The 18511-nt window shown below is 43.0% G+C and overlaps 1 pseudogene; it reads left to right on the top strand.

Annotated features, from left to right (window-relative positions):
* The first annotated feature begins 4234 nt into the window (after positions 1-4234).
* On the top strand, positions 4235-5877 carry LOC134375287 (obg-like ATPase 1; annotated as a pseudogene).
* Positions 5878-18511: the final 12634 nt, after the last annotated feature.

Raw genomic sequence — 18511 nt, 5'->3', positions numbered from 1 at the left:
GAATTGCTGTGTGTGGGTGGCTCCCGCTCCTCACGGGCAGGATGGCATTCCCGAATGTCCACGCTGCCGGTCCAGGCTTAGCCCAGGACAGCAGCCCTGTAATGCTGGCTCAGTTAAACTGATGCTGCTTAACACAGACCTGCACTTTGAATACTGTACTGTGTTTAGTGGCAAACTTAATGAATTCCAAGCAGAGGAAACAAAATAAAGTTGAAAGAAAAAATTCTCTGGGTTGAAACACTGGTTAAATGGCTAAGTGTTACATGATTTCTATTTTAATAATATTGGAATGGAATACCACTAAATGTATGCTGACTTGTGGCAACTCTTAAATTTTTGTGTGCGTGTCTTTACCTTTAAAAGGAAATAAGGAACTGCATGACAGTGATGGTTGCACAGCTTGGTAAGTTTAATGAAGTCACTGAATTGTACACTTAAAATTGGTGAATTTTACAGTATGTAAATGATACCTTGATAAAGATATTTTTATCAGCACCACACTCTCCTGAGTGAGCCACGGGCCGGCCCAGGTAAAGATATTTTTAAAAAGAAAAAAATGCATTTCTCTACTCATGGAAAAGTTTCTTCTAAGACGTTCAAAAGAAGGTGATTCGCGGAATAGACAAAGTCGCATTCACGAGCACAGGTCACCTGCCCTTCTCTTGCAGTCGTGCCTGTCTGGCTATTACCATGTGGATGGAATACTCTTTGGAGGAATTTTTCAGCCCTGTGAATGCCACGGCCATGCAGCTGAGTGTGATATTCACAGCATTGGCCATGTGAGTCTGTTGCTAGCACCTCAAGCATCCTCTCCTCCCCACTCCAAGCCATTTGCTGGGGAGAATGATTTTCAAAATGCTTCCTCCACAGAATAGCCCTGATCTTGTAAAAAGAAGGACTTTCCTTTCTCAAATGAAATTTGCAGATTTAAGTACATGTCATGAAATGTTTCCTGGTGTTTTTTTTTTCCATTTTTTACAAAGTTACTTTGCTAGTAGTAGAAAAGGCATATATAATTTCATTGCAGTTTTTTAAAAATTAGAACAATGAACAGTAATTATTTATTGCTTACTAAGATTATAAAGCAATATAAAGGTAAAAAATGTTGTCCACTAATTAAATACAAAGAATTGGATCTTTTCAATGACAAGTGCTAGTATTTTTCACATTATATTTCATAGTATACCCTAAGGAGAATAATTTAAAAACTTCTAATAATCACACTCATTTGTACAATATGTAATGCTTTATAGTTAGTTTAGATAAACTCTTCAAACAAGTACCTCTTTCATGCAACATGAGTTGAAACAGGGCTTAACAAATATGTAGTAAATCTTGAGAATGAACTTCGGGGCAGGTACAGGGCAAGACTTGTTTTTTAACTTCAATCAGGAATTCTTTGAAGCCTTGAAGCCAGGCCACCCTGGGCTCTAATGGCTCTGCTACTCGTAGCTGGAGTGAATGCACATGCTGGTCAGCTGCCGTCAGCCCCAGCTGGGGAAATGCTCATGCTTTTTCCAAAAGAGATTGATTGAGCCACAGGGCCAGGGAAAATTAATTATCAGACCCATGGAGAAGGTCTTAGCGTGATTTGCTGGATTGATTATTCTCTCTAGAGCCTCATTTTTCTTCATGCTGTAAGGACAGCTTCATTTTGTTCTGTGTTCATTTCTTTGTTCTATAAGTTGGGCGTCTGCAGGAGTTGCATGAAGTGCTGGTTTGCAGGCAAACTCGGTCCCTCTGGCATCGGTGTCCTCAGGTACACAGTATCCAGCAGCTTGACGAAGTTGTAGCTTTTTTCATGTCTCCCCCTGTGCCATTCAGGCTTGCAGGCCAGCCTTTCAGAGACCCCCACTGCCAGCATTGTGGTTTTAGTTACAGCTAGGCTGAAAGGATAGATTTCTCATGCTTTATTAATACTGTATATATTTACAGAAATATTATCATAAATATGCTAAATAGCAACTGGCCTCAAAGCTTTAATTGCAATAAATAATTATTTTATAGTTTGAAACATTATTTTGGAAATTATTTTATTCTTAGGAAGAGTTACAAAAACAGTACGGAGAGTTCCTGTGTAACCTTCATCCAGCACGCCTAATGCTACCATCTTGTATAACCAGAATATGGTTATCACACTAAGAAGTTAACATTGGCCCAATATGACCAGCTAACTCAGACTTCATGCCAGTTTCACCCGTTTCTCCGCTCATGTCCCTTTTTTTCTTCTTTTCTAGAGTCAAACCCAGGACCCCCACTGCATTTAGCAGCCTTGTCTCTTCGTCTGCTCTATTCTGTGACAGTTCCTCAGCCTTTCCTTGTCTTTCACGACTGAGGCACTTCTGAAGAGGGCTGGGCATTCTGTGCAGCATCCTTCAGCGGGGCTGGCCTGGTGTTTTCCTGTGACTCAGCTGAGATTTGCACTTCAGCATTATGCGCTGCTTTTTCTACTCTGTCACCCATTTTGCAGTCTCGTCAGCAGACTCACGCTGTCCTGTGTAGCATTTCTGCCTCCAGCACGGGCCCCACCTAGGGTTGGGTGTCGCATCCCACTGCCACGTCTCCGCAGGCTTCTTTAATCTGGAATGTTTCCGCAGCCTTTCTTTGTCTTTTATGACACTGGCATCTTGAAGAATATAATCATTTTTTTAAAAACAGAATTTACCTCATTCGGGTTCCTTGTGCTATTTTCTCATGGGTGGATTCAGATTGTGCATTTCAGGCCAGAATACTGTGTTAGTAATGTCATGTCTTTCTCAGGGCACCATGTGTGGAAGCCCACATATCCATGTGCCACTCACTGGTGGTTTTCATTCTGATCACACAGGTGAAGTGTTGGTCACTTTCTCCACTATATATTTACTATTGTTTCCTTTGCAATGAATAAGCAGTCTGAGGAATGCACTTTACAACCATGCAAGTATCCCCTTCCTCCTCAGAGCTTGCCCTCAGATTTAGTGGTCTGATGATTCTTGCCTAACCAGCACTTACTACCATGTTTGCAGGAGATCCTCTAACTCCAGCACTTCCCCTTTGCTTATCAGTGGCATGCAGCAGCTTCCTGGTGTCAGCAGGAGCCCTCCCTTCTCATACGTTTATTTATTTATCTACTTGTTATCTCTCTGGACTCATGGATTCCAAATTGTCCCTGATGTGGCCAGAGGGGGCATATCTTGTAGCTTCTGATTGCATGGTGCATATTGTGCAATGAATGTTCTTGCTTTGCTGGGTTTCTGGATTTTGTAACTTTCCTTTAAGAACATGGAAGTTCATTCTGGCAGGCAGTTAAATTATTTCAGGTCAGCCTGATTGCTTCAAGAGTTGTGCCAAGCTTTGCTAGGGTGGGTGCAATGTAACCTTTACTCTATGGCAGGTTTGCTTTGCTATTAAGGAGCTGCCTGGGGCCTTGACCACTCAGAACACCTATTGCTCAGAAGACCTTGGATGGTTATGTCTGAGTTCCCCACCCTAGCTTGATGGAATTCTGATGCTCCTTAGCTCTGTACTTGTTCTAAATTGTTCAGCTTACAGCTCACCTGTATTTCTAGGTCTGGCCTCATGGAGTTTCACTGTATGCACAAGCAGCTTAGTATTCAGCCATCTGAAGGGGTCCCCTGTGCAGATTTCTGGAGCTCATATTCTATGAAAGCTCCAGTACTCTACCCAGATCTCACTTCATCCAGTCCCCCCAAACTCTGACCTCTGTTCCTCAAATCAGCAAGACCACCGTGCTCTGCTTGGGCCCCCCACCCAGCAGGTGTCTCCAGGCAGACAGACATACGATCCTCGGACACCCTCGATGCCTGCCCTCTCCAGGGCATCACAGACCTGCACTAGCTATTGTTCAGCATCTGAAGGCAGCTGTTTGTTACATTTTGTGCCAGTTTTCCAGTTGTTTCCTACAGGTGGTCAAATCTGGCAACAGTTACTCTGACATAGTGTAAATGTTTCTAGGTTTCTCATTTATACAAATTACATTTTTAAAAAATAGTTCATCTGAAAACAGGTAATTCTTCATCACACAACTTAGAGTGTAGCAACTTGTTTTAACATTTTGTCTTTTCTTTCACTCGGACTTCAAGTGAATCAGAAAACCTTTTTAGGAAACCTGAGCTGACCATTCTTTCCATCCTGTTTCCTAGGCATACACGCACAACAACACTGGAGCACACTGTGAGCAGTGCCTGCCCAGCTTCTATGGGGCGCCTTCTTGAGGGACTCCTGGGGACTGTCAGCCCTGTGCCTGCCCTCTTTCCACAGCCTCCAACAAGTAAGACCCGCACCTCCACCTGCGCTGCTGCCCAGTGCACCAGGATTCCCATCCACAGGTGCACTGTATCTTCCGAGCAAGACTGTGTGTGTGATAAGTGTGATAAGCATGTGACTCTTGCCCAGTGGGGACTGACCAGGTTTAAAGAAAGGAGGTTGGATTCTCTTCTTTAAAATAAGCGTGGTGTATCCAGTTATGTATCCAGTGTGTGACATGCACGCTGTCCCCTCTCCAGTGTTGGTCATCAGCTCTTTCACCGTGTGCGTTGTGTGCCTGCCACTGGGTTAGGAGGTAGGAAGGAAACAGAGAAGCATGAAACATTGGCCCTGGGCTTAGGGAGTTTTTGACTTAATAACCAAAATAGGAAATGTGAGGCAAAATGAGACTGGTTGGTGGAGGGCTGGACCTGAGCTCTCTCTTCCTTCCTCCCCACCAGCGGCTGCCTCTGGGACCCCATGTCACCACTCACCCAGAGCACGATGCCTCCCAAGAAGGGAGGTGGTGGAATTAAACCACCCCCGATCAATGGAAGATTTGGAACCTCTCTGAGCCCTGGTGTTGCTGGGCTACCAAATGTTGGGAAACCTGCCTTCTTCAACGTGTCAACCAAGTCAGGCTCCAGCAGGAAACTCCCTGTTCTACACTCTCCATCCTCATGACAGCTGAGCCTGTGTGCCAGAGGAGAGGCTCGACTTGCTTTGCCAGTACCACACACCAGCAAGCAAAATTCCTACCTTCCTAGCGTAGCAGCTACTGCTGGCCTTGGGGAAGGATCTCCCAATGGGCAGGGCCTGGGACATGGCTTTTTATCTCATATTAGTTCCTGTGATGGGATCTTTCATCAAACACGTGCTTTTGAAGATGATGATATCACACATGTTGTAGGAAGTATAGGCCCTATTCAAGATATAGAAATAATACGTGAAGAGCTTTATTGGTAAACTAGGAAACTTGGCTGTGAGAGGAGATAAAAAACTAAAACCTAAATATGACGTCATGTGCAAAGTCAAATCCCAGGTTACACATCCAAAGAAACCGGTTCGCTTCTATCATGATTGGAATGGCAGACTGGAGTGTTGAATAAACACTTATTTTTTACTTCAAAATCAATGGTCTACTTCGTCAGTCTTTCTGGAAAAGACTACACTAGAAAGAAAACAAGTGGTTGATAAAAATGAAAGAGCAGGTGGACAAGTGTGACCAGATGCCTTTGTCATTCCTTTTAGTGGGGCCTTGGAACTCAAGTGGCACGAATTGAGTTCTGAGGAGAGACAGAAGTTTCTGGAAGAAAACATGGGACAGAGTGCTCTGTCCAAGATCATGGAGGCTGGGTTTGCAGCCTCCGGCTAGAACACTTTTCCACTGCAGGCCCGGGTGAGGTGCCTGTGTGGACCACCAGGAAAGGGACGACGGCTCCACAGCAACAGGGAAGACTCACAACAGAGTTTGAAAAGGGGTTCATTATGGCCGCAGTAATGAAATAGGAAGATCTTAAAGATGAAGTTCTGAAAATGCAGTCAAGGTTGCTGCAACGTACAGAAAACAAGGCAGAAATTACATTGTTGAAGATGATATTATCTTCACCTCAGCAACCAAAGAAGAAATAACTTTTAGTTACTGCTCAGATAAATGCACAATTTCAAAAAGGCATATGATTTTTTTAAAAAAATTAATATTAATGAAAACCGAAGGGACAAATAAAGGTGGGGGTGGGAATCTTCTACAAACTATTTTTGTTTTAAAATTAAAATACCGTGTACTTTGAGTGAAATGCAAGTTCACTAACTGTGAGCATTTTTGCTTTTCACATGATTAAGACCCTGCTCCAATTCATAGAAACTTTTCAGGAACCATGTTGCTCTCATGATACTTCATTAATCTGAGCCATGGATGCCAAGCTCAACACCTTTGACAAGTGGGGACCACGTGGCTGGCTACTTTTTGAATTTACAGATAATGCAGGTTTTATAGGACTCCAGATGTCTACACTCACTTAAACATTTGACAAAACCAGAAAATAAATAAATAAGAATGGTCTGAGTTCATTCATTGATTGAACAAGTATTTGAGTGCCTACTGTGTACTGGGCATTCACAGCAGGGTCTGAGTGACCACCTGCTTGTGCATAGCTGTTCGCCCCAGGGGACTCACAGCAGGGTCCTGTCCAACCTCCCTGGTGGCACAGGAATGACTCTGCAGAAGCTCTGCTAGCAGACATGATGGATGGGGAGGAATTGATCAGCACAGGAGGGCATTCTAGGAAGAAGGACAGAGTGTGCCAGGGAGTGGAAGCACAGAGGACACATCCTGTCTGAGGAGTCGCAGGTGGCCCTGGAGCAGAAGGCATGGAAGGTGGAAGGAGGCCACCTGGGCACGGCCTCATACCCCAGGTTCTCTCTCAGGTTCAAAGCTCTTCCTCCATGTATCCCCAAAGATTCCCCACAGGGCTTTTCATTTGAATCTCCAGTGTATAAAAAGAAAGACTGAGAAATAGGGCTTGAAAGGACCTCGGTCAGCAGCAGGAGTCCGTGGGGAGGCAAGGAGCCACCTGATGCCCTTGAGAGCAGGGCCAAGGACCCTGAGGGGAGGGACCCAGCTTGCCAGGAGCACCTAACAGGACTGGAGGTAGCGACAGCAGAGTGGGGCTTTGGGCTGGGCCGGGTTAGCCCGGGCAGAGAGGGGCAGAAGCAGCAAGCACCCTGTGGCTAAGGGACAGGGGCATGGGTGCTCAGGGAGCGTCGTGGGGACAGACAAGGCCCACAGGACGGGTTGGGTGGCTGAGGCCTCCAGTTCTGGGCTAAATTTGTAGAGACAGGAGTGCTAAAAATTAAGCATTTTCAATATTCAGAAATCCTGCACCATCTGTTGTAAAACTGCACTCATTTCTAATGTTTTGACAGTTTCAGCCCCACCTGCCACCTCGATGACACCAACGAAGCAGTCTGTGACCAGTGTGCTCAGGGACACTCGCGGGAGCCTGGTGTGAGAGGTGCTCTGTGTCGCTCCACTGGTTTCGAAAAGCGGCATGACATTGTTTTAACTAAATATGAATTCTACATGTTTTTAAAGAATATGTAGTGAAGTGTGGTTTTAGAGTTTGGGTGTATAATTATTTCATCTAAATAAAGAAAAAATGTATAGCAGTTAGAAATTAATGTTAAAACTTGGGAGTTTTTGTGGAATGGTATTCTTTCTCTAAATAATTAGCTTTTCTCAGAGCTAATCTGAGTTCTCCTCCAGAACAATGGAAAACAGTGAGGAGTTAGTATTTACGGCTCACCCATTTCAGTATTCCATCACTCTGGACCATTCTGTAGGTGACAAGTGGCTTGATCTAACAGTTGTCTGTGGCACCCGACCACTAGTGCTGTGTTTTCCCACGTGCAAGTCTTCGTGCCAAGCTCTGGCTAAGCCCATAGGGGAGCTGGGTGGCATCCCCAGTGGCCAGGGTTGGGTTGGAGGTGGTTCTGGAGACGCATTTACTGGAATTATGTCTCGTTTTGGACACTCTCCCCATGTGTCACAATGGGCAAAGGAGCTCTGTGAATGCCTAAACGTGGAGTTACAACCTTTTCACAGTAAATCTCACAGGAAAGAGTCAGTGAGATTTATTAGCCATTCAAGGACTGCCTGGACAGTGGGGTAGTGTCCTGAGTAATTGCATTGATTGGATCCCACTTTGGATCTTTGATGCAGATGTGTAGACGGTTACTATGGAAACCCAAAAGTGCCAGGGAATCTTGTGTGCCCTGTGACTGCAGCGGCAATGTCGACCCTTCAGAGGCTGGTCACTGTGACTCAGTCACTGGGGAATGCCTGAAGTGCAGGGGGAACACAGATGGCGCCCACTGTGAAAGGTGTGCTGCTGGCTTCTACGGGGATGCCATGACTGCTAAAGACTGCCAAGGTGTGTGCAAGAAGTGCAAGTGGGTCTGTTACTTATTGCCTGCTGTGAATCTCTGTCCGTCCACTTACATGTCTGAAAAAACACAGACTACCAGGTAACTTTGTCTTGAGTGGTTACCTGTGTTAATGCAGGATCTCTAACTGGTCTAATACAGACCCGAGACCTCATTTTTTTCCCCTAGTGCATACAGAATCACAACATGATGCCATTTATTTACAAGACTCTGAAAGCATGAGTCTCCAAGATGAAATATATACATTTTAATATTTGAAATATTTATATAATGAAACGATATCATGGCTCAATGTTAATTAAGAACGGTATTTTCAAATGTCCTCTCAAAATGTAAAAATATCTAGTAACTCAAGCACACAGTTATGCTTTTCTAACAAGCCAATTTTTAGCTTTCTTTTAAATAAATATTCAGACATGGGAACAACTAAACCTAATTTGCATTAAGAACTATTTAAAACTTGTTACACTTTCAGGCACTTTAAATCCTGAAGTTCTGATCTACAGTAGAGAAAGTCCTAGATATGCCAAGACCTAATTTTTCCCTCTACGTTGGCTCAATTAGTTACTATCCATGAAGGTCATTGGCCTAGAAAGCACGCACTCTCCCACTGGAGGAGAGAGTGTTAACTGACAGGGCACAGGTCTGCTCCCAGTGACTGACATGGAAGAAGAGCACTGATGCTCAAAGCCTGTCAGGTTTGCCAGGGAGATGTTAAGGGGTTGCAGGGTGTAGGCACGACTTGGCAGTGTGTGCCAGAACTGAACGACCCCCACCCACATCTCTCTGCTGAGTTCTGTTTCCAGCCTTGAAATCACATAGAACTACTCACTGAGAAAAGTAGATTTTCATATACCTGAGATGACTTTGCCTTGGGGCTGATACAGCCCTCGTATTTGTTTATTTGTTTGCACAGTCTTAAAGAAGAAGTGAATGAATAAGAAGGACAATTACAAATTTTGATCATTTCAGGGAAACGCTGCAGTCCTCCTATGATATTATAACCTGGAGACACAAGAGGGCGCTAGCGATACAGAAAAAGTCTTTTTAGAGGCACAGGCTCGTTTCATAGCCCTGGGCCTATTACCCTGATCTTCAGCACTGCGGCTACCCTAACTGAGTATCACAGTGGGATAATTGTGATAACTGGTATTTGTACAATGCTTCAAAGCTTACAGAATATTTTTGCAATTCTCATGTCATTTTTTTCATCTTTATTGAAAACTTTCATGATTCACTTCTCCCTTCATTTATTGTTTATTAAGTGTCCTATTTCCAGGCCTCTATTCTAAGTACTGTGATAGGTAGTTGGAAAATTATGGTCCCAGTCTATTGGGAAACTACACATGGTGGTGTAGGGGGAAAAGCACACATGTGGACCCCTTGGAGTCTGCCTAATGTGGGTGTCATTCCAGGGTGGGTGACTGACCAGCTGCGTGACATGAAGCAGAATTATTAACCTCTCTGAGCCTCTATTTCCTCACAGATAAAATGCACATAATTATATGTACATATGAAGGCCTTTCTGAGAAGTCAGTGGGATAACAAATTTAAAGTTCTAGACACCGAGTAAGTGGTAGCTATTACAATTACTACTAATAAAAACAGCATTTCTATTATTTTTCTATACCAGTGCTGCCCCATAGAAATATAATATAAGCCACACATGTAATTTAAAATTTTCTAGTACTCACATTAAAAAAAGCTAAAAAGTATCAGGTGGAACCTATTTTAATAATGCATTTTATTTAACCCAATATGTGAAAAAATTATCATTTTATCTAATCAAGTTTTTAAAGTATTAATGAAATATTTACTTTTTTAAAATGTCGAGTCTTCAAAATGCAGTATATATTTTATAGCCCACCTCAATTAGAATGCTAAATTTTCATCAGAAATACTTGAATTTTGTTTAAATTAAATTAAATTAAATTCACTGTTGAAAAGGTAATGTAATCTTTCTAAGTTTTAGATTTCACACTGAAAAATAAATAAAATTATAGTGTCTTCCTCCTGTTTATGAGTATTCAAAGAAATATTGAATGTGACAGCACAAACTGATGCATCAGATGATAAGTATGATTTTGTATTATCATCAATATTTTGTGATGATCTTACTCACATTGAACTTTGAAATATTTGAATATTTCCCAAAGGAAAAGGAGGCTTTAAATGAGACATAGGAGGGAAACACAGCAGGAGATACAAGAGAAACAGGAAGAAAGCCAGAAGCGTGGGTGTCCCGAAAACCTCAGTCAGTTCCAGGCTGCAAAGGGAGACAGGTCATGGTTCATGTTCTATTAGAAAGATTCCATAAGATGAGGGCTAAATTCTGCTCCCTGATTTTAGCCTCTGGGAAGTCTCTGGAGACGTTAGGAAGAGCAGTTTTGGCAGACAACGGGCCGGGAGGACCGTGCACAAGTTTGGCTGGCTGGACGTGCTCAGAGGGAGAGACAGTAGGGAGCAGTGGGGAGGCAGGATCTCAGAGGGAGGGTTTGTGTGCATGTGTGTCTTGTGTTTGAAGAGAAACAATGGAGGGTGCACAGTCAAGCTACAGGATTGGCAGAGCCAGTTCCTGATGGGCAGCAGTGAGCCGGGCCCAGAGCATTTCATCCAGTCCCTGACACTGGTGGCTTTGATGCACCTACACCAGGGAAGACAGGAGGCCAGAGAGGCCCAGGGACCTGGGCCCGGGCAGTTAGTCAGCTGCAGAGGCAGGATTCCAGTGCCTTTCTTTTGGCCACCAACCATCCAGTGTCCAGTGTCTGTCACTCCTACGGCAGCTTGCTGCCACATAAATTGTGCTTGGACTTTTGATTATTTATGAAGTTTTGTTTCTTTTCTTACATTGTTATATCATATGACAGTCATTGTACATTTTCTGAGTCCAAGCATTCATAAACCTGGGATATTTTGTCTGTGAACATAATTAAATATTTGAACTGAAGTTCATGTTTACAGTTGCCCTGCGAACATTTTTGTCTAAATAATAGACTTCCTTTTTATAGCAGTTTTAGGTTTACAGAGAAATTGAGTAGAAGGTGCAGATGGTTCCCATACCTCCACACGCTCCCCGCCAACACACCCAGTCTCTCCTGTCACTAACGTCTTACATTGGTATGGTACGTTTGTTACAATTATGGACAAATTGATAGATGATGATTATTAGTTCAGTTTTACATTAGGGTTCCATCTTTGGGTTGTACAGTTCTATAGCTTTGTCAAATGCCTAGTGTGATGCATTCACCATCACAGTATCATGCAGAACAGCTCACTGCCCTAAAAGTCCTCTGTGCTCCACGTGTTCTTCCCTCTCTCCCTCCTCCCTGCCGTGAAACTCTGGTCACCACTGATGTGCTTTTTCCCATTACCTCAGACAATTATGGTTTGTGTTGGTAACATTCAAAATCCTCTCTTCTAGCTAATTAAAAGTATACAGTAAACTGCAGTTAACTATAGTCACCCTACAGTGCTGTAGAACACTGGACCTTGTTCCCGTGTCTAGCTTCTCACTGTCCCCTCCTTCCTGCCCTTCCAGCCTTTGGTGACCACTGTTCCACTCTCTACCTCCAGGAGGTCAACTCTTCCAGCTTCCACGTGTGAGTGAGAACGTGTGGTGTTTCTCTTTCTGTTCCTGGCTTACTTCACTTAACATAATGTCCTCAAAGCTGACTCGTGTTGCCATAAATGATGGGATTTCACTCATGGCTGAATAGTATTCCCTTGTGCAAATATACCACACATTCTTTATCCATTCATCTGTTGATGGACACTTAGCTTGATCCCGTATCTTTGCTACTGTGAATAGTGCTGCAGGAAACATTGGGGTGCAGATATCTCTTTGACATACTGATTTTCTTTCCTTTGGATATATATATATACCCAGTAGTGGGATTGTTGCATCATATGACAATTCTATTTTTAGTTTTTGGAGGAACCTCCATAATGGCTTTCTGTAATGGCTGTACTGATTTATATTCCCACCAACGATGTATATTTCTCCACATCCTCACCAGCATTTGTTATTTTCTGTCTTTTTGATAATAGCCATTCTCACTGGGGTGAGATGATATCTCATTGTGATTTCGATTTGCATTTCCCTGATGATTAGTGATATTCAGCATTTTTTAATATACCTGTGGGCCATTCATATGTCTTCTCTTGGGAAATGTGTATTTAGCTCATTTGCCTATTTTTTGATCAGATTATTTGCTTTTCTGCTGTTGAATTGTTTGAGTTCCTTGTATATTCTGTATATGAATCTCTTGTCAGATGCATAATCTGCAAATACTTTCTCCCATTATGCAAGTTGTCTCTTCACTCTGTTGATTGTTTCCTTTTCTGTGCAGAAGCTTTTTAGTTTGACATAATCCCATTTGTCTGTTTTGCTTTTGCTGCCTGTCTTTTCAGATTCTCTTTTAGACCTGTTAAATTGCATAAATTAGAAAAGATGGAGGACTTTATTTTTTATTTAATTATGAAATATTAATATGCATATATTATCTAGATTGTTGTAACTGAGCTTTACAATATTAAACATACGAGTGAATGGAATGAGAGCAAATGGCTAAATTGATTTTGAAATCTCTAGTGTATATTTTTAATAAAAATTTGCTGATGTACATTGATTAAAAAATTTCAAGGAATTCAAAAAATTACTCATAGCTTCAGTATTTTTTTTTTTTTCTGTGATGGTTCCTTTCACCAATCCTATTTTGGTTTACTTTTCAGGAAAATGCTATATTTTAAAAGTTATTATGAAGTATTATTTTTCTTTAGTTTTGTTATTTGAAACATTGAATGTTTAAACTTTTTCCTTTGAGGATTAAGAATCTTAACTATAACCAAGCCCAGAAGTGACCGTTCGTATATTTCTTGTGTGTATTTGTGTTATCCTATGAATGCCATGAAAAAGACTCCCTTTCCAGGGTGGCCATCCTGAGACTGGACTCTGTGACTGCAAACCACATGTGACTGGACAGCAGTGTGACTGGTGCTTGGTAAGATGCTTACTGGTCATTGCGTACAATTAAAGTATTTGTTATTGATATGTGTAATTGACACCTTAGCCCTTGTTCTGGAAATTGAATTCCTGCCAGAAAGAGCTGACTCCTTAAGCATGGCTGGTGAATGCTGTGAATCGTGTCATGAATACTTTATGATTCTGTCAGACATCTTGTGTGTGATTTGCTGACATTCTAGTGTGTGCAGTTGCTTATTGAAACACATGTTGGCCTCCATGATTGTTCCCCTCTTGTGAAATAGCATGGCTACCATGGGATGGACATGAGGCTTGGCTGCCTGCCCTGTGGCTGCAGCACAGCAAGCTCCGTGTCGGATGACTGCTTGGATGAAGGACAGTGTCACTGTGTCCCAGGCGTGGCTGGGGAAAGGTGCGACAGATGTTCACCTGGCTTCTGTGCATACCAGGATGGTAGCTGCACACGTAAGCACTTGCATTTTTGTTTGCCACTCTGTAGTGATTTCCAGACTTTTTTTTGAGCCCTCCTTTGACTTCTGACTTACTTCTGTTACGTCCTTTAACTTTTGCTCTCCTTTACATGTAGGATTTCATACCTTCGTTTTCTGTTTCCTGATCCCTGTCAGGGTCCAAGCATAAGTTCTGGTCATGGCTCTGTCACCTGCTAATGGTGTGAGCATAGATTAATGCTTAACTTCACTTAGCCTTAGTTTCCTCAACTGTGAAATGGAGAAGCTCATTATCATGTACATCAAGAAGTTCTTGCAAGTGTTGTACGTAAAGCCCTTACTACGGCACTCGGCATGCAGTAATGCCCAGTATTAGCTCTGTCTGCTTTTCTCACCCATCGAGCTCTTTTCCAGTCTTCTCTGTATTTCTCCCACTGTGTCTTGATTATCCTCTGCCAGAAGCATCTCCTGACACAGAGGAACAACCACCTCTGCGAGACATGGAGGGGTCTTGGGAATCATGAGGTGTCTTTTAGGATCTAGAAGAATGGTTTAGATTATTAATAAAAGGGAAATAGCTTGTAACATCAACTCTTGCCCCATTAAAGACATCGATCACCCCGATCTGTAAGCTCATACTTGTCTGTCTTTTAGCCTGTGGCTGCCCACATACTCAGAACACCTGCAATCCTGACTCGGCTACCTGCGTCTGCCCTCCACACACTCAGGGTCTGAAGTGCCAAGAATGCGAGGACAGCTTCTGGGGCCATGACCCGCAGCACGGCTGCCAGGTGCGCTAGTCTGCATTGCTCTGCTGGCAGCAAGTTTCTGCCCTTTTCTTCTAGCCATTCTGTTGGTTTTAACCTGCTGAATAGCTTTGTGGTTTATGTTTAATGCACAGTGCAGGTCATAGGAATCAAAGTGGAGGAAGCAGCGCCCTTAAAACGCCTTATTCTAGGTTTTGAACCTCGCTCTGAAAGCTATGGTTAGAAAATCCAAAATGTTTTGTGCTCTTCAAATGTATTCTGCAATGTGTACTCTTTTCCAAGTGGAAGTCATAAGTCACTTTATTGGGGGGGTTTATGTCCAATCTGTGAGGGCTGCAGTTTTCCATGTCACTTTCTTTGGTTATGTACAAACTAAGCTTATGTTTTGAAAACAGTGGAAAAATTACTTGACTTCTAAAATATTTTGCTAGACTGTTTTGACCTATTAAATTGCACATCAGTGCATAGTTCTGGCCCAGTGTGCATGTGTCACTAAGATGCAGACATGTCCAGAAATCAGGGCAGTCCTTATCTCCTGTTGGCACAGGGCAGGGTAAATCCATGTAGCGATAGCGAGATAGTGAGAGAGAGATCAGTTCATTTGTATAGTTTCCCCACATTTTGTATTTTCCTCTAGCCCAAATATGTGCACATCATGCAAACACAGAAGCCACCTTTTTGCTTACGTGGTTTCTCTCTCTCAGGCCTGTAATTGCAGTCATGAGGGGTCAGCCAGCCATCAGTGTGACGCGATCACCAGCCATTGCCAGTGCAAGTTGGATTTTGGTGGACAGAGCTGTGATCAGTGCTCCCGGGGTCACAGAGACTTCCCAGATGGTGTTCCCTGTGACTGTGACCTGAGGGGGATGTCAGTGGACATCCTGTGACCTGGAGCAGGGTCTCTGCAGCTGTGCACAGGAAAGCGGTGCCTGCACCTGCAAGGTATTTGCCAGGACCTTCCAACCTTCCTCTCTCCTGCTCAGTCAGCACTGTGGTGACTCTTGGGCTTTCGGCTCTTTAAATAAGCTGTGAGATTTTAGATGCTTCCTCTAATGAGTTCACACTTCCTTCCACGTCTGGGTTTAGAGACTGTTATGCTTTTCTAAAATGATGGAAGATTCTCAAAATGGAACTTTTACTACTTATTACAAGTGTCAGATGCTGGAACTGATTTGAAAAACACGCTGAGTTTTCTATCATGTGTTCGAGTGGGCTGAGTAGCTGATCTATTTTGAATATACAGGTAACACAGGTAGCACAGGGCTTCAAGACTGGGGGCTTTATAGCTGTGTGGTAGTTATTTTGTGTGTGTGCTGTCCAGGTCGAAGGAAATTGTGTTTATGATCTTCCCAGGAGGTAAGATTTCAATATCATTTTTAATTTCATACGTTTCCATTAGTTCTCCCAGTGGCCTTTCTCATTAGGGAGTCCTTGCACCTTCTCTGGTCCTTTCCCCATGGGGGGTGAGATGGAAGTCAGGGATAACGGACACGAGGAAGGGAAGACTCATGTAGATATTATGGTCTTTGAGTAATGGAGACACCAGTTTCCGTAGTTTGGGCTCACTCTACCTTATGATAACAGTTATCATTACAGACGACGAGGACAGCAGGGACAGCCTTAATAATCCCTTGGTCAGGGCTCCTCTACGCTGACTGATCTTTAGAACCATCTGGGGACTCAAGGCGATTCCACGGCTTTCTCAGAAGATTCCCATCAGGGAACCTGCATTTTCCCAAAGCTTCCAAGATGATTCTGATTAGCAGCCACGCTTGGGGATCACTGCTTGAGTCGCTGGTGGGAAGAACCGATGCTCAGAGACGTTAGGGACTTTGCTCAAGGAAACAGCTGGTTTCATGACGTTTGTGAATCTAAAATTATTTTTGAGTTTTACTTTGTTTTTGTTTGTTTGAAAATGGCATCTCTTTTTTTCAGGCAAAAACAAGTCCATTATTTGTTGTCCTTTAGGAGAATGTCCTTGGCCTCCAGTGCATTGAGTGTCAACCTGGCACCTTCGCTCTCTGTGAGGATGACCCCCTTGGGTGGCACCCATGCTTCTGCTTTGGGCTGTCACACCTCTGCTCAGAGTTGGAGGGTCACGTGAGGACCCCAGTAAGTGGCACACACGGCTAAAATGGTCCATTTTTATCCCTCTCCCCTCGGGAGGGGGTGGAGGTAGGAGGGACACTCAAATACTTACATTAAATGTTGCTCTTACGGCATCAGACTCTCTAAAAAGCTGATGCGGGTTAGTATATGAATCAGAGCTCCAATTCTGCTGTCCGAGGAAATACATCAGGCTTGAACTGAAGGCGTTTGGTGTTGCTCCTTTGCTAATCTATCAGCAGCTTTAGTTGGAGAGAAATAAAACTGTAACATCTCAGCAGTCTCCTCTCTATAACTGAACACTGCTCCCGTGTAGCAGTAGTTTGACCCAAAAGGCAGGAGCTTTAAAAGCACTTTCAGTTAATATTAATCCAGAGGTTGAGTTTAAGAAAAAAGTCTTTACTCCTGTTTTAATAATGACACTGTTTCCTCTCTGAAACAGTGGTGGAATCTAACAGATCCAGTGTGGGTGGATAATTCATATTCTGAAGTGCATTTTTTCTCCCTTTGATGACCAGGTGACTCTGGGCTCAGATCAGCCTCTTCTGCGTGTGGTTTCTCAGAGTAACCTAAGGGGCACCACCGAAGGGGTGTATTTCCAGGCCCCCGATGTCCCACTGGACGCCGTGACAGTCCGGCACCATGTCCAGGCAGAGCTGTTTTACTGGCGGCTGCCAGAGCAGTTTCAGGGAGACCAGGTTAGTCACAAACCCAGTCCTTATTTCCTGGGGGACATGGATATAATGTAAAATCACAATAGTATGTGCTGGCCTATCAGTAAAAGACGTGGTTATTCATTTCCTGTTCTAAGTGGCAATGGAGAAGTTTAACACTATAAAAATCCTCCCAAATGTATGGATCTTTAAAATTTTTCATTAATTTAAAAAATCTTTTAAAGTTCAAGTCATATTACTTTTCTTCTTCCTAAAGCAGTCATTTAACAGACATATATTGTATTTACAAATATAAGTTCCACAGAAGCCTAGGTGCTATGCCTTGGGAAGCCCTTCTCGAGAAACTCACTCATTTTGGGGCAGGGAACTACTATAAAAGTCATGAAAGGTATTGCTTGCACTTTGGTTTATATAAACATTAGAGTCTGTGTGTGAATTCACTCTAATCTTGAAAATTTGCAAATACTAGTGCACATGCAGTGCTCTTGTTGATATAGATAATGTTTAATTCAAAGGAGCATGAAACTAATTACCATATTGATTTGTCATTTTGGAGCTCACCTTTGTTGGTGACATCAAGAAGAACTTAGCTTGTGTCAATTTAATAATCCATAATTAAGTAGAATTAGAAGGAAGTAAATTTTAGACGACATATTTTACTCACGTATGAGCGTACTTCAAGAAGTTCATGGAAAATTGGGATTAAAAGATAATACTAATCTTTCCCTAAACTTTTTGAAGACTCCTGGTGTTTTTAACCAAGGCCATGTCAGAGAAGTAAACAACCATTTACTGTCTGATAGCTCATGGCCTACAGGGGCAGACTAAAGTACAGCGAGGCCTTCTCTTCCTCGGATGGCAGCGGCACCTCCAATTTCGAGCCTCAAGTTCTTCTCAAAGGAGGTCGGACCAGAAAGCACGTCACTCACACGGATGCACCAGCCCCAGAGACTGGAGTGAGACAGGAGCTGGAAGTAGAAATGAAAGAGGTGATGTCGTGATCCTTTCATATAAGTGCCTTAGGGTGCGAATGTGGCTATGGATGTAACGAAAGCTCAAAGCAATTTACAAAATGAGCAACAAGACCCTGGAATCAAATTTCCTATGGGTTTAGCAAGATTTCTAAAAATTATTCAAATTTCATATTTTCAAGAAATATATGTTGGGCTTACGTTAATTTAATGGGAATTGCATCTTAAATCCTTTATCTCAGTACACTAGCCTCAGCCTGTGTAGGTATAACGGTACGGAAGTCTGGAGACCTGCTGCAGTTTGGGAAGTGTCTGCTCATTCCTCCAGCAGATATTTATTGAACGTTCACCGTGTGGCTGGCACTGCCTTGGG

This window comes from Cynocephalus volans, chromosome 4, assembly GCF_027409185.1.
Source record: "Cynocephalus volans isolate mCynVol1 chromosome 4, mCynVol1.pri, whole genome shotgun sequence".
Lineage (NCBI taxonomy): Eukaryota > Metazoa > Chordata > Mammalia > Dermoptera > Cynocephalidae > Cynocephalus > Cynocephalus volans.
Note: the sequence above shows the minus strand (reverse complement) of the source record. Positions and strands in the feature narration are given on the sequence as shown.